This window comes from Hyperoodon ampullatus (genome assembly GCF_949752795.1).
Source record: "Hyperoodon ampullatus genome assembly, chromosome: 15".
Lineage (NCBI taxonomy): Eukaryota > Metazoa > Chordata > Mammalia > Artiodactyla > Ziphiidae > Hyperoodon > Hyperoodon ampullatus.
Window position 1 is genome coordinate 70,050,543 of NC_136928.1, and position 12,793 is coordinate 70,063,335.

Genomic DNA, 12,793 nt, shown 5'->3' on the forward strand with positions numbered 1-12,793 from the left:
AGAGCGGGAAAAGCCTGTTTATCATCACTGATGTTTGCTAAGTTCCTCATATACTTGGTTGACTAGTTCAGATAGGCCTGGGCTTTGGAGTCATGCCTCTCAAGCCAGCCTTGCTACCTTCACATGCCCCAACAGGTAGAATGAAAGCAAGCCATGGGATCATCTGATCTGCACAGATTTCTCCTTTTCCAACAAGTCATGGGGATATGAGTTCTGCACATGGGACCAGCCCCGCCCCTGCCTCTGAAAGCCAACAGAACTCTTGGGTCTCGGACCCCCACTCTGTTATGCCCAGAGGAACCACCGACTCCTCTAACCCCAACTAACAAAAAGCCTTTCTCTTGTAGGAGCGCTGTGTCAAGGGCAAAACCTCCATAAATGGCGGTGACTTGTGTTATCTAGTCTTTTGCGAAGAGACTAGGAGCTGAAAGGGGAGAAAAAAGAGACACTGAATTTGAGCTTCACCTGTCAGGCAGCTATCAGGCGGGGAAGAACGTCCAGCATCCGCAGACCCGCAGGTCGTGGAGTTCACGGAGAGGTGACTAGTTTCTTACTGCTCGGCCAGAGTATACGGGGTAGTTGCTCTGCGCGTGGATGAGGGTTGGAAGGCCCCTTTCTTGCCTTTTTTTGTTTGCGATGGAGGAGGGTGAGGAACGCTGCATGGACGACCGTTGCGTACGGTGAGTCCTTCTGCGCTACCTGAGGGAAAGGCCTGTAACACACCCATGAGCAAGGGTGGGAACAACCTCTTCCCGCCCCACTCCCCATTCCAGGGGAATCGAGCTCCCAGGTCGGCGAAGATACTGTAGTGAGTGAGAAGGCTCCAGGGAGAGCGCCACGGGAGGTGCCGCAGGCACGCACCATACACCGTTTGGCCCTTTTCCAAAACTGTGGGGTCTGCGGTGGCGGGAAAAGCACCACCCAGGCTCAACATGTCACCTCGCGGAGGAGGAGCCAGGTGGGTCGGCGCCCCTCCAGGAAGGGCTGCCGCGTCCGGGCTTCGGGGCTTCCCCGAGGGGAGAGCGGAGCACTAGGACCAGGCCCGCGGGGTCCGCTGCCCTGGGGTTCTGGGGGTGAGGAGCCGCGCCCGGGCCAATTGCGGGTTCCCGAGGGTGGGGGAGTCGGTGCCCGGCAGCGGGCGGGCAATCAGCCGCCCGGACCGTCGCCTCCCACCCCGCCCCCCGGCTTCCTGCGGAGGCCGCGGCCGCCATGTTGTTGTGGGGCTGAGGCGGCGCCGCGGAGCCCGAGCGGCCGTGACAGGCTGCGCAACAGGTTCGTTGGCGGCGGCCTGACTACGAAGCGGGCGCGGCGGCTGCGGCTGCTGGGCAGGGTCTCCCGGCGTCCGCCCGCGCCGCTGGTGCCGAGGGGCGCGGGGCCGCGCTGTGACGTGCGTGAGGCGCGGTAGCGCGCCAGGTGGGTGAAGCTGCTGCCGGGCCTGCCGCAGGGCGCGGGGCAGGTGCGGACGCTGCGGCGTCCGCCGCGGGGAGACTGGCGGGCCGGGCTGGGCGCCCCGCACGACGCGGACGGGCCCTCGGGAGCCCGGGCGGCCCCCGAGCTAGGCCCCTGGCGGGCTTGGCGGCGCCGGGCGGAAACCTCCGGCGCCGGGTTCCTGTCCCCGCGGCGGGGCCAGGGCTGACGACTAGGGGCCGGGGCCGGGCTGCCCCTTCTCACGGCCGAGCCCCGGCCCCTGGCCGCGGCCTCTTCTGGCAGGTGCGGACGCCGCGGCGGGCCGGGGGCGGCGTGCCCCCCTCGCTTTCGGGGTGCGGGCAGAAGAGAGCCAGCCCTGAGGGGCACCCGCATGCTTCCTTGGAGCCCCATTTTATTTTCACGGAGTTGGTTTTCCTTCTTGGTAAGGGTTGGTGCGGAATGTCAGGTGAGCCGCATCCCGGTGCGTCAAAGTAGCCCGAGTCACGAGAGGCCAGTGGGCGGATGCTCGGCGTCCACTGCTCACCTTAAACCAAAGTTGGGACATGTTACAGTTTGACTTTGGCGTTATTGACTTCCCAGGGTGTACAGGAAGCACGGAGAGATGTAATCTCTTGGACCAGAGTAAAGTTTATTGCTTTTATAATTTTTTTTAAAAGACGCCTGCATATGCATAGTGAATGGGTAAACCGAGGGCTGAAACTGCAGATGGCTTTGCATTTTGTAGAAAGATGCTGTATTTGGATTTATTAATCCTGTGCTTTATCGTCGAATGATTGCTGATGGCAAGTATGCTTCATTTGAACCTTGTATTATTTAGGAATTAGGAATATTTTTGATGGAGCCAACCGCTTTGTGATAGGAATTAAGATTAACACAAAAATGTTTGCTTTACTAAATGCTCTAGTTTGTTTTTACTAGTGTTTACTTGCTTAACCAGAAATAGGCGAGGTGTGCCTTGAAATTTTATGTTGTCCCAGTCAGCTTAATTTAGGTAGCCTAGACTCTGTAGGTTAAGCCTCTTAAGAAAATTAATTGCCTCTCTCCCTGTGCTTGTTTGCTATGTTGTTAATCAGTGGTAAAACCTAAACGCAATCTAGAAACATAAAGTAGAACCTTTACATAAATTAATAATGACGTCCCTCAAAATTTAAAGATAGTAGCAATTCTGATGTGCTAAGTTTCTTTGGCTGTGCCTACGATTTTCTTGTAATTTCTTTATTTCCCCCAGCTTTACTGAGATATGACTGACATATATCCTTTATTATTTCAAAAGTATGTAAGGTGGAAGTTGTTTTTAAAAGCTTCGTTTAAGGACAGACAATTTTGTGGTTTTTTTGGAGGACATGGAAAAAATGTGCATGGCTGCTGTTTTAGTGTAGTATTAATGAGCCTCAGAAAAGTTTGCATTTTATACTTTAATGCATGTAATTGTTCCTTTTGTTTACCTTTATAACGAAAGGTAGAATTGTCTGAGAAAACTTGACCTGTACTGAATTATTGAGCAGGGAGGTACTATTGTTAGTTCAGCACATCTCAAGGATAAAATCCTGATCTCTCCTGAATATGAGGAAATGTGTTAGGCATGTGCTGGGATTGGAATTATGGTTTAAAACATTTTTGTATTTTCACAAAATCAGAATAGTAAAAGGAACCGCTTATACATCCATCACCCAAACTCAGCAGCTTTCAAGATCTCCTTTACCCATTTCTTTCTTTCTTCCTTATCTTTAATTTTTAGTTTTTTCACTCTATATACTTATCATATCCCTTTGTTAAAGTGGAAATTTTCTTACATAACCCTAAGATTTTTATTTTATTGTATCTTTAATACAGTTTCACAAATTTCTTTCTAGTAAGACAAAAAGACCATTATTGGCCATCTCCCTTTTCAGCTACTTTCCTCAGTATTAAAATGTATTTACCATTCTTGTCATTTATTGAGCACTTACTGCCTGCCAGGCCTTGTGCTGTGCTATATAATCATTTGAAGCTCACAAAGACCCTATGAGTAGTTCTTTCCCTCCCATCAAATAGATAAATGAAATGTTAACCTGAAGGTTAACTGACTACTCTAGGTTAACTGAGCTGCTCTAGGTCACTGAGCTAGTAAGTACAGGAGCCAGGTTGCAAACCAGGATCCTTCTAACTTCAGCACCTGTTCCCTTATCTGGTACACTCATCTTGGTTCAGAAATTAAAACAAAAACAAAAGCTTATTTGGGCATTCAATAAATATTTGTTGAGTAGATGAATGAAAGTACATATTATTCCATCGATAAGTAACTAGCATTTTTATATACTATATTTACTTGTAAAGCATTTATATTAACAAGTTCCAGGAATGATTCAAAATAAACTAATTACATTTCTCAAAATGTGGTATTTTATTACCATACAACAGTGCCTTTTCTTGTTTTTCTTTTTTATATTCTGATCTTTTCAATACCTTATTTATGGAAAAATGTATGGAATAACTATTTATGAAGAAAAGCTTTAAAAAGGCAAATTTTTTTGTGTGTTAATTGTTAAAGGTGGATTCCAAGTATGAAGTAGAAAAATCATGTTTAGGATTAGTTCTGTAAAAGAATAGTTCTAAAGATGGAGATGCATCAGAAATGCTGTATCTTTTACTTGAGTTCATTCCTGACTTTTTATCATCCTTTAACTACAGAGCATAGCGACTAATGTTAGAGTCCTATTGAGTAAGAGTGTGCATATAGGTATTGTTGAGAAGGAGGAACTGAACGGGCCTTAAAGGATCTGAAGGCAGAGAGGAAGTGGGGGAGGGGGGAGGAAACTGAGCAGAAATAGAAGTAGGGCAGTGAATACATCAAGAGATAATGTATTTTTAAAACTCTAAGAGGGCAGCATATTTCATCTGCAAATGTATTATTTTGAGAGATTCACTTAAAAATTAATTTCACAGCTGTATCAGGACCCTGAATGATTTATTTATTTGTGAAGCTATTTATCCCTAAATTGAGACATTTAGGGATCTAATACCAGATGGCAGACATTTAACTTGTTTTACTTAAGCAACAGTTTCATGTTTTGTAGATCTTTTTCTTCACTAATACATATTCATTTTATGTGTTTCAATGAAAATTTTATTTATTTTTATCTTAACTGTGGTAGATAAGAGTACAGGCTTTCAAGTTAAGCCTCCTACTCCCAGCTCCAACACTAAATAGCAACCTTGAGCAACTTATTTTAATTTTCTAAGCTTCTGTTTCCTTATCTGTAAAATGGGGGAAGTAACATTACCAACTCATAGTGCTGTTGTATATAATATAAAGTGCTTAGCACAGTGACTTCTGCTCAGTGTAAGTGCTTAATAAATGTTACCTGTTATTATTCCAACTTCTGTCGATGAGAAATTTCAAAACTAAACTTAGTCTCCTTTTTATTTTTTATTTATTAAAAAAATTTTTTTAACCTAGTAACTGGAAAAGAAATTAGCTTTTTAGGCCTTAATTTTTTTTTAACATCTTTATTGGAGTATAGTTGCTTTACAATGGTGTGTTAGTTTCTGCTTTATAACAAAGTGAATCAGCTATACATATACATATATCCCCATATCTCCTCCCTGTTGCATCTCCCTCCCACCCTTCCTATCCTAACCCCCTAGGTGGTCACAAAGCACCGAGCTGATCTCCCTGTGCTATGTGGCTGCTTCCCACTAGCTATCTATTTTACATTTGGTAGTGTATATAGTGTATATATGTCCATGCCACTCTCTCACTTCATCCCAGCTTACCCTTCCCCTTCCCCGTGTCCTCAAGTCCATTCTCTACGTCTGCGTCTTTATTCCTGTTCTGCCCCTAGGTTCTTCAGAACCATTTTTTTTGTTTTTTTTAAGATTCCATATATATGTGTTAGCATATGGTATTTGTTTTTCCCTTTCTGACTTACTTCACTCTGTATGACAGACTTTAGGTCCATCCACCTCATTACAAATAACTCAATTTCATTTCTTTTTATGGCTGAGTAATATTCCATTGTATATATGTGCCACATCTTTATCCATTCATCTGTCGATGGATATTTAGGTTGCCTCCATGTCCTGGCTATTGTAAATAGAGCTGCAGTGAACACTGTGGTACATGACTCTTTTTGAATTATGGTTTTCTCAGGGTATATGCCCAGTAGTGGGATTGCTGGGTCGTATGGTAGTTCTATTTTTAGTCTTTTAAGGAATCTCCATACTGTTCTCCATAGTGGCTGTATCAATTTACGTTCCCACCAACAGTGCAAGAGGGTTCCCTTTTCTCCACACCCTCTCCAGCATTTATTGTTTGTAGATTTTTTGATGATGATTAGCCCTTAATTTTTAAGCTTACCATCAAAACATTCCTAAAAGAAGGCTGGAAAATAGAGTAGAATTTAGCCACAATCCCATCTCCCAACAAAGAATCTGCCCTTTTAGTCCTCTTAATTTGGGGGTGGGGGGTGGGGAGATGGGGAAACATAGCCTGAAAGAAGAAAATGTTGTATATCTGCAAAAGAAAAACAGCTTTGGATTATTACTTCAAAGTCTTTGAATCCATATGCTTAAATAACTTCTACTTTTCAGTGTGAGGAGTGCTTGGCTAGTGTGAGGTTGATAATGGGAAAGAATGATCAAGGACGGTGGCAGTGTGAAACTGCAGAGTCCACACAGATAAGGACCCAGCAGGGTTTGCTCCGACAGTTAGGAGGACACTGATAACTTGCTTTATCGTTTCATTTTTGCTTAAAATACGTATTTGGACACTTTCTTCACCCCCCTACCACTCCTCCTTCACACTTAAGAATGACTGCTTAAATATAAGAATTAAGTAGGTCAAGTTAATAATTTCTCAATTTATGTAACATTAGGTGTCTTTAATTTTAGTAAGTATGAGATACTTTTTGGTGAATATAAGTGAGAACTTCAGGATTAATGAAGTTTGCTGAGAATGATGCAGGCTGGGAACACTTGTGTAGCATTCATTCTCTAACTTTGTGGTAAGCCCTAAAAACCGGAATTGTAGAGGAGAAGCCACGGTTAAGACTTGAGATTTCATTTCCCTTACTCTGTTCACCTCGCGAGAAACATTTTAGGCTTTCCCTCTGCTAAAGTTCCAGTGAAATGCTTAGACAACCTGTATTGGAAGGCTTTCCCTCACCACCTCTCCTTTCTTCTGGTGTCTGGTCTTCATTCCATGATTCTGATTGGAGTTTTTGCCTTCTTCTTCCAGCTCACTAGCTCCTACCTCCAGGATCCGGGGTTCCACTGGGTCCTGGAAAGCTAAGTCACTTGGATGATTGAGATGGAGAGAGTCATTTAGGTTAGAGGCAGATAACCCCAAACTTTCTGAACACCACTTTCCAGTACCTGGGTTTTATCATCTTTGTAACCTGGTGGTAATCCCATTTTGAAAAAGTACATGCTGCAGCTCTCTCTTAAATCCATCTTTGCTATTGCTTTCCTCATTAGGTTGACTTTACCCCATCTTTGTCTTTCCAGGGGCTTCAGTGAAAAAAAAAAAAAAGCCCCTCTTCCCACCTTTTCTGCCACCTGCTTTAACTTTCTTTTCTTTTTTCTCAAACACTGTCTTTCCTTTTTAAAAAGTTAAACCCAACAGAAATCACTTGTAATTCTTGGTATTGAATTAATTCTTTTAGCAAATAATGAGTGTCTACATGCCAGGAACTGGCCCAACCACTGAGAATATAAACAGTGAAAAAAATACACAAAAACCTTGGCCCTTGTGCTACTTGTATTCAAGAAGGGGGAGCAGGGGTTCCCTGGTGGCGCAGTGGTTGAGAGTCCACCTGCCGATGCAGGGGACACAGGTTCGTGCCCCGGTCCCGGAAGATCCCACATGCCGCGGAGCGGCTAGGCCCCGTGAGCCATGGCCGCTGAGCCTGCGCGTCCGGAGCCTGTGCTCCACAACGGGAGAGGCCACAACAGTGAGAGGCCCGCGTACCGCAAAAAAAAAACAAAACAAAACGGGAGAGCAGAGACAAAATGTCTAGGAGTTAGAATTTGTTAAGTGCCATGGAGAAAAGTCAGGTAGGAGATGAGGCTAGGGAATGTGTGGGTAGGTGGGTGAGGGTAAATTGAGAGAAGGAAATTGGCCTCATTCAAAATTATTAAGGAATTCAAGATTGGGGAAGGATTATTGTACACATTTTATGAGTAAATTTAATAGTATTTCAGGTCATTGTATTTAACAGAAATGTTTATCATTTACTATTTGGTTTGGACCCAGCAGATCTCAATATTTCTATTTTCTAGTAACTTAAGCCAGAAAACAAAAAACAAAAAACCTCAGGCACAATATGAACCTAGAGCAGAGATTTATCAAATAGTTTAGAATAGATACCTTAATTTGTTTTTTTCTAAAAGTGCTATGTTGTGTTTGTTTTTAAATTCTATAGACTTTTTGTTTGTACCATTTTTATTGTGATGAGTAATATCATGTTCCTTGTGTAAAACTGGAAAGCTGCAGGGAAGTTGAAAGAAGAAAATAATAGTCCCTAATTCATATTACCGGGAGAAATGTTCAGTGTTAATATTTTAGTATATCTCCTCCTAGAAATTTTTCTTTGGGAAAAATGGAATTATATACTCTGCTTATATAATCTGCTTTTTAGCTTACTAGCATTTATCAAAAACCATGGTTCTACTTTATTATATATTTATCTACAATATAATTTTTATTGGCTAAATAATATTGCCTTGCTACTACGGTATGTTAATAATGTCTAATATTTATTGTGCATTTACTATATCCTGGTTATCAATACTTTTGAGACACTTTACATATTTTTGCTCATTTAGTCTTTAGCCTCTCTATAAGAGCTGTTCTTTTATTATTTATTTTACAGCTGAGAAAATTGAGCAAGGACAGGTTTAGTAATTTTCCCAAGATCCCACAGCCAATAAGTGGCAGCAATAGGTTATGAACTTAGTCTGACTCTATATACTGTGCTCATATCATTGTCTCATATTGGTTCTCTAACATTAAGGTAGTTTATAGTTTTTTTTGTTGTTATTTTAAATTGTGCCACAGTTAACATCCTTGTAACCACATCTGTGTTTACGTCTATGATTATTTCCTTAGAATAAATTTCTAGTAGTTGCAGTGGTATTGGATCAAAAGGTATGGACACTTCCTAAGGCCCATGTAAATGTATTGCCAAGTTGTCTTCTAGAAAAACTTGTCAGTACCAAGGTGTTCTCTTACCAGATGTAATCAGTCCTATTCCCCACATCCTCAGAAACACTGGCTTTTTTTTTCTTTAATCTAATAATTTGATAAAGACCCTTATTTTAATTTTTCTTTCTCTGAATATTAATAAGGTTATACTTAAATTTTTTTTCTTTGAGAAATATTTGTCTTTGCCCTTTTCTCACTTCATTGGCATGTTCATCTCTTGGTTATTTCTAAGAATTCTTTATATATGAAGAATATTAACTCTTGCTTATAGGTGTAAATTTTTTTCCAAGTTTGTTTCTTAGTTTTGTAAATTGATTCTTATCAATGATAATGATAATAGCTAACATTTATGTAGTAATCATGTGTAGCACTATTCTAATTTGTTATATTTATTAACTCATTTAATTTTTACAACACCCCTGTGATGTAAGTGCTATTATTAGCTCCATTTACAAAGTCCTCTGACATTATGTTTTAAATTTTCAAACAGTTTTTTCTTCTGTGTCCTTGACCATTTCTGCTCCCAATCCCTAAAAATCTGTTTTCTCTTCCTAGCCTACTGCGTGATACGTATTGTTTAGTTCTTCATTACTCAGTTTAGGAGTCATTTCCTCTGGGATTACTCATCTAACAACTTTCTAGTCTTAAGGCAAAGTTAGGTGCCCATCTTCTGTCTTTTCTTTATACCTATAGCACTTACATGCAATACTCAGTTTTGGTCTTATTCCTCTTGTGTATTCCCTGCACTTACACATCTTATACAGGTGCTATACCTCTGATGACTCTAAAGATTTGTTGGTTTGAATTGAAGGTGCTCATGATGATGTTGGTGATATCAAGAAGGAAATCAACCTTCCCAGTATGTAAAATAGAGAAACTTACACTGAGGAAGTAACCTTGGAACTGAGCTTTGAAGGCCAGTGGGGAAGGAGGGAGAGAGGGAGGGCCCAGTGACTAAAACCGAGTGAAAACAGATGTGGAAGTTCCCCATTCTGGGAACCGCAAGTTATTTAGAGTGATTTTGAGGATTATCAACCTTGCCTCTGGGAAAGCCTGATGAAATAAGTTCTTCTTTCACCCAGCATACCTGGTCTAGTGTTCAGAATATTTAAATCTTCCTTCTAGATTTCTTCTGCTATAAAACAGGGTTCAGTTTCTCTTCTGACTTCCCCCTTTTTTCAGTGTGAGGAGACAGGGGAAGTTGGAGGGTCCTGGTGTAAACTTGGTAAGATCTTGAAATGCCCAGGGAAGTTTGGTGACTTGGTGGGGTAGGCCCACTGGCAGCCTTTGCCGGAAGTAGAAGCCTTGGGCTTGGGAAGAGAAGGAACCATGCAGCTTTTGTCTGTGGAGACTTGGGTTTCCTGCACACCTTTCCCTGGCTGTCAGCACACTGGATAAGATCTCAACTCCTTTTTTCTCCAGCGTTCATTACGTTTCTGTTCTTCTGGCTTTGATAAGAGACTAAGGGACATTCTCTTGTTCCACTAGCCTAATCTTGAGGTATACTGACTGCTGATCTAGAAGAATAACAAGTGAGCACTTTTTATATTAACAACGTAATTTATTTGTCAATTAATTTGATGTTTTTTCAGATTTCTTTCCTCTTTATGTCCCATCATGTAACTGAAACTTTTTTTCATTATGAAAATAATGCATGCTGATTGAAGAAACTTTGTAAAATAGAGGGAGAAAAAGTAGGAGAAAAAAGTTATTCCAAGTCCAACAACCAATGACAACCATATTTTGGTGTCTCCCATCCACCCTCTCTTTTCTCTTTGTTTTTGCATATATATTTTTGTACATGTTTTACAATACAGCACTGTAGTTAGGAACATGGCTTGTGCTGTCTGGGGTTTTAGTTCCAACTTAGCCTTTCATTAGCTTTGTGAGTGTAACAATCTCACTAAGCCTCAGTTTTCTTTTCTTTAAAAAGTGGAGATTTCATAATAATATTTATCCCTAGAGTTGTTATGAGGATGAAGAGATAATGTATGTTTAGTGTGACCATCTCATAATGGCTTTTCAATAAATGTAACAGTAATAATTACACCTGTCTTTTGGTTAGGTCAGCTGGGGCTGCTCTGGGCTGTGGTTGCAGGGAGGGGGTGGGTCAGGGGTACTCTACCTTTCTTTTTTGAAATAATTAAAATTTAACTTCAAACTATTTTTTTTAATATTCTCAAGGGGCCTATGAAAATGTTTACACTGAGACCTCCTTTAAAGTGTGATTTATCCTGGGCTAGCCTCACAGTGGGTGAGTGGCCCTGGGCCTCAGACTTCTAGGATGGCCCTGATAATGATGATATCAATGATAATGAGATAACAGTGACAACAAGTAAAGACCTGAGTGTCAGGCTTGGTATTTGGTAAGTATTCAGTGATTGTTAGCCGCTGTTATTTTTAATAATGATAAATACACATTTATAGTATATCGTAAGTTATAAGAGGATAACCAGTTTCCAGGTGATTATATGGTCTAGCTGAAATTGTTTTTTAAAAAGTAGGTTATTGAGATATAATTTACATATCATTATGAATTTAAGTGGCAGCATAATACTTGGCTCAGTGTGTTCTCCCATTATTGGATGCTCATATTATTTCCAATTTTTTTGTGTAGTAACTAATAATAACTGCAGTGAATATCATTGTAAGTAAAGTCTTTCCCACATTTATTATTATTTCCTTATGACAGATTTCCAGAAGTGAAATTATTGACTTACAGGATAAGAACGTTGTTAGGATTCTTGCTGTATATTTTCACACTGCCTTCTGAAGAGCTCTACCAGTTTGCACCCCCATGAGTATGTCTGTAGTACTCATCTCTTCTCATGTTTGCTAGCCCTGACTACTATCTAGTGTCTGTTGTTGAGGGTTTTTAAAATAAGTTTATAAGGAGAAACAAAAGAAAACTTCATTTGTATTTTCTTGATTATTAGTGATGTTAACATTTATTAGCCAGTTTTATTTCCTCTTTGGAAAATCGTCTATGTATTTGTTTTCATTATTTTAGTAGTTCTCTGTATATTAAAAATAATGGCTGTCATATTTGTTGTGATTTTTTTCCAATTGTATATCTTTTAATTTTGTTTTCAACAGAAGTTTAAAATACTTATATAAATGAATTTTTACTATTTCCTTTGTGTTTTCTTGCATGGCTTCAAAACTTAGAAAGTTATCTTTATTTCAAAGAGGTGATATTTTACTTGAAGAATCTACCTGAATTTTTTCCCTCTATACTTCTCATTCAAGTAAATAGTTTTGCTTTAGTATTTAGTCCTGATATGAGACAGAAGAATAGACCAAATAGCCAGCTCCCCCAACCCTCCCCTTACAGCAGTGAAGGCTGAGTCACAAGCTGTTCTTAGATGTTTTTTCCCCCTTCGTGTGGGTGAATTGTCTTGTTCAGAGTTGTTGACTAATTCTTCTAAAATTGGTTTAATTTAAATCTTTGATATAATTGGAGCGCTAGCTACTTCAGTATTAGTTTACCGTTCCAGTTCTTTTTTTTGCCCTGTTTATTGGTTGATTCTTTGTGGGCTAAACTTAACATTTATAAAAGTCCAAACTTACAATTTATGTTCACACATCTTAAACTGAAGATGCTAAGTTGAAGAACTAGAACTAAGAACTAAGTTTGTATAGAACAGTTCTCTTTTTGAAGCTTTTGAGTCTCAACATGCTTTGTGTCTTTGGGGCCCTAAGCCTCTCGGTAGAAATAATGGTCACCTTTTACTCAAATATAATCAATATTTGTAAGAAAAACATGTCCTTTTTATTAGTAATTGGTACAACTGTGGTTTGTTATACCAATTCAGTGAAATCAAGCCAACTACAGTAAATTCCCCACATACAAATGAACTCCGTTCTGAGAGCGTGTTCGTAAGTCCAATTTGTTCCTAAGTCCAACAAAATTAGCCTAGGTACCAAACTAACACAATTGGCTATATATTACTGTACTGTAATAGGTTTATAATACTTTTTACACAAATAATACATAAAAAACAAACAATAAACATGTTTAATCTTACAGTACAGTACCTTGAAAAGTACAGTAGTACAATACAACAGCTGGCATACAGGGGCTGGCATCGAGTGAACAGGCAAGAAGAGTTACTGACTGGAGGAGGGAGAGGAGGTGGGAGATGGTAGAGCTGAAGGACCGTCAGCAATAGGAGACGG

The 12,793-nt window shown here is 40.4% G+C and overlaps 1 long non-coding RNA gene across 1 annotated transcript; it reads left to right on the top strand.

Moving 5' to 3' along the window:
* Positions 1-1,293: 1,293 nt before the first annotated feature.
* Positions 1,294-11,657, top strand: LOC307064032. The gene is made up of 2 exons (XR_013811271.1): positions 1,294-1,413; positions 11,307-11,657. It is a non-coding gene; the product is annotated as an uncharacterized lncRNA (long non-coding RNA).
* Positions 11,658-12,793: the final 1,136 nt, after the last annotated feature.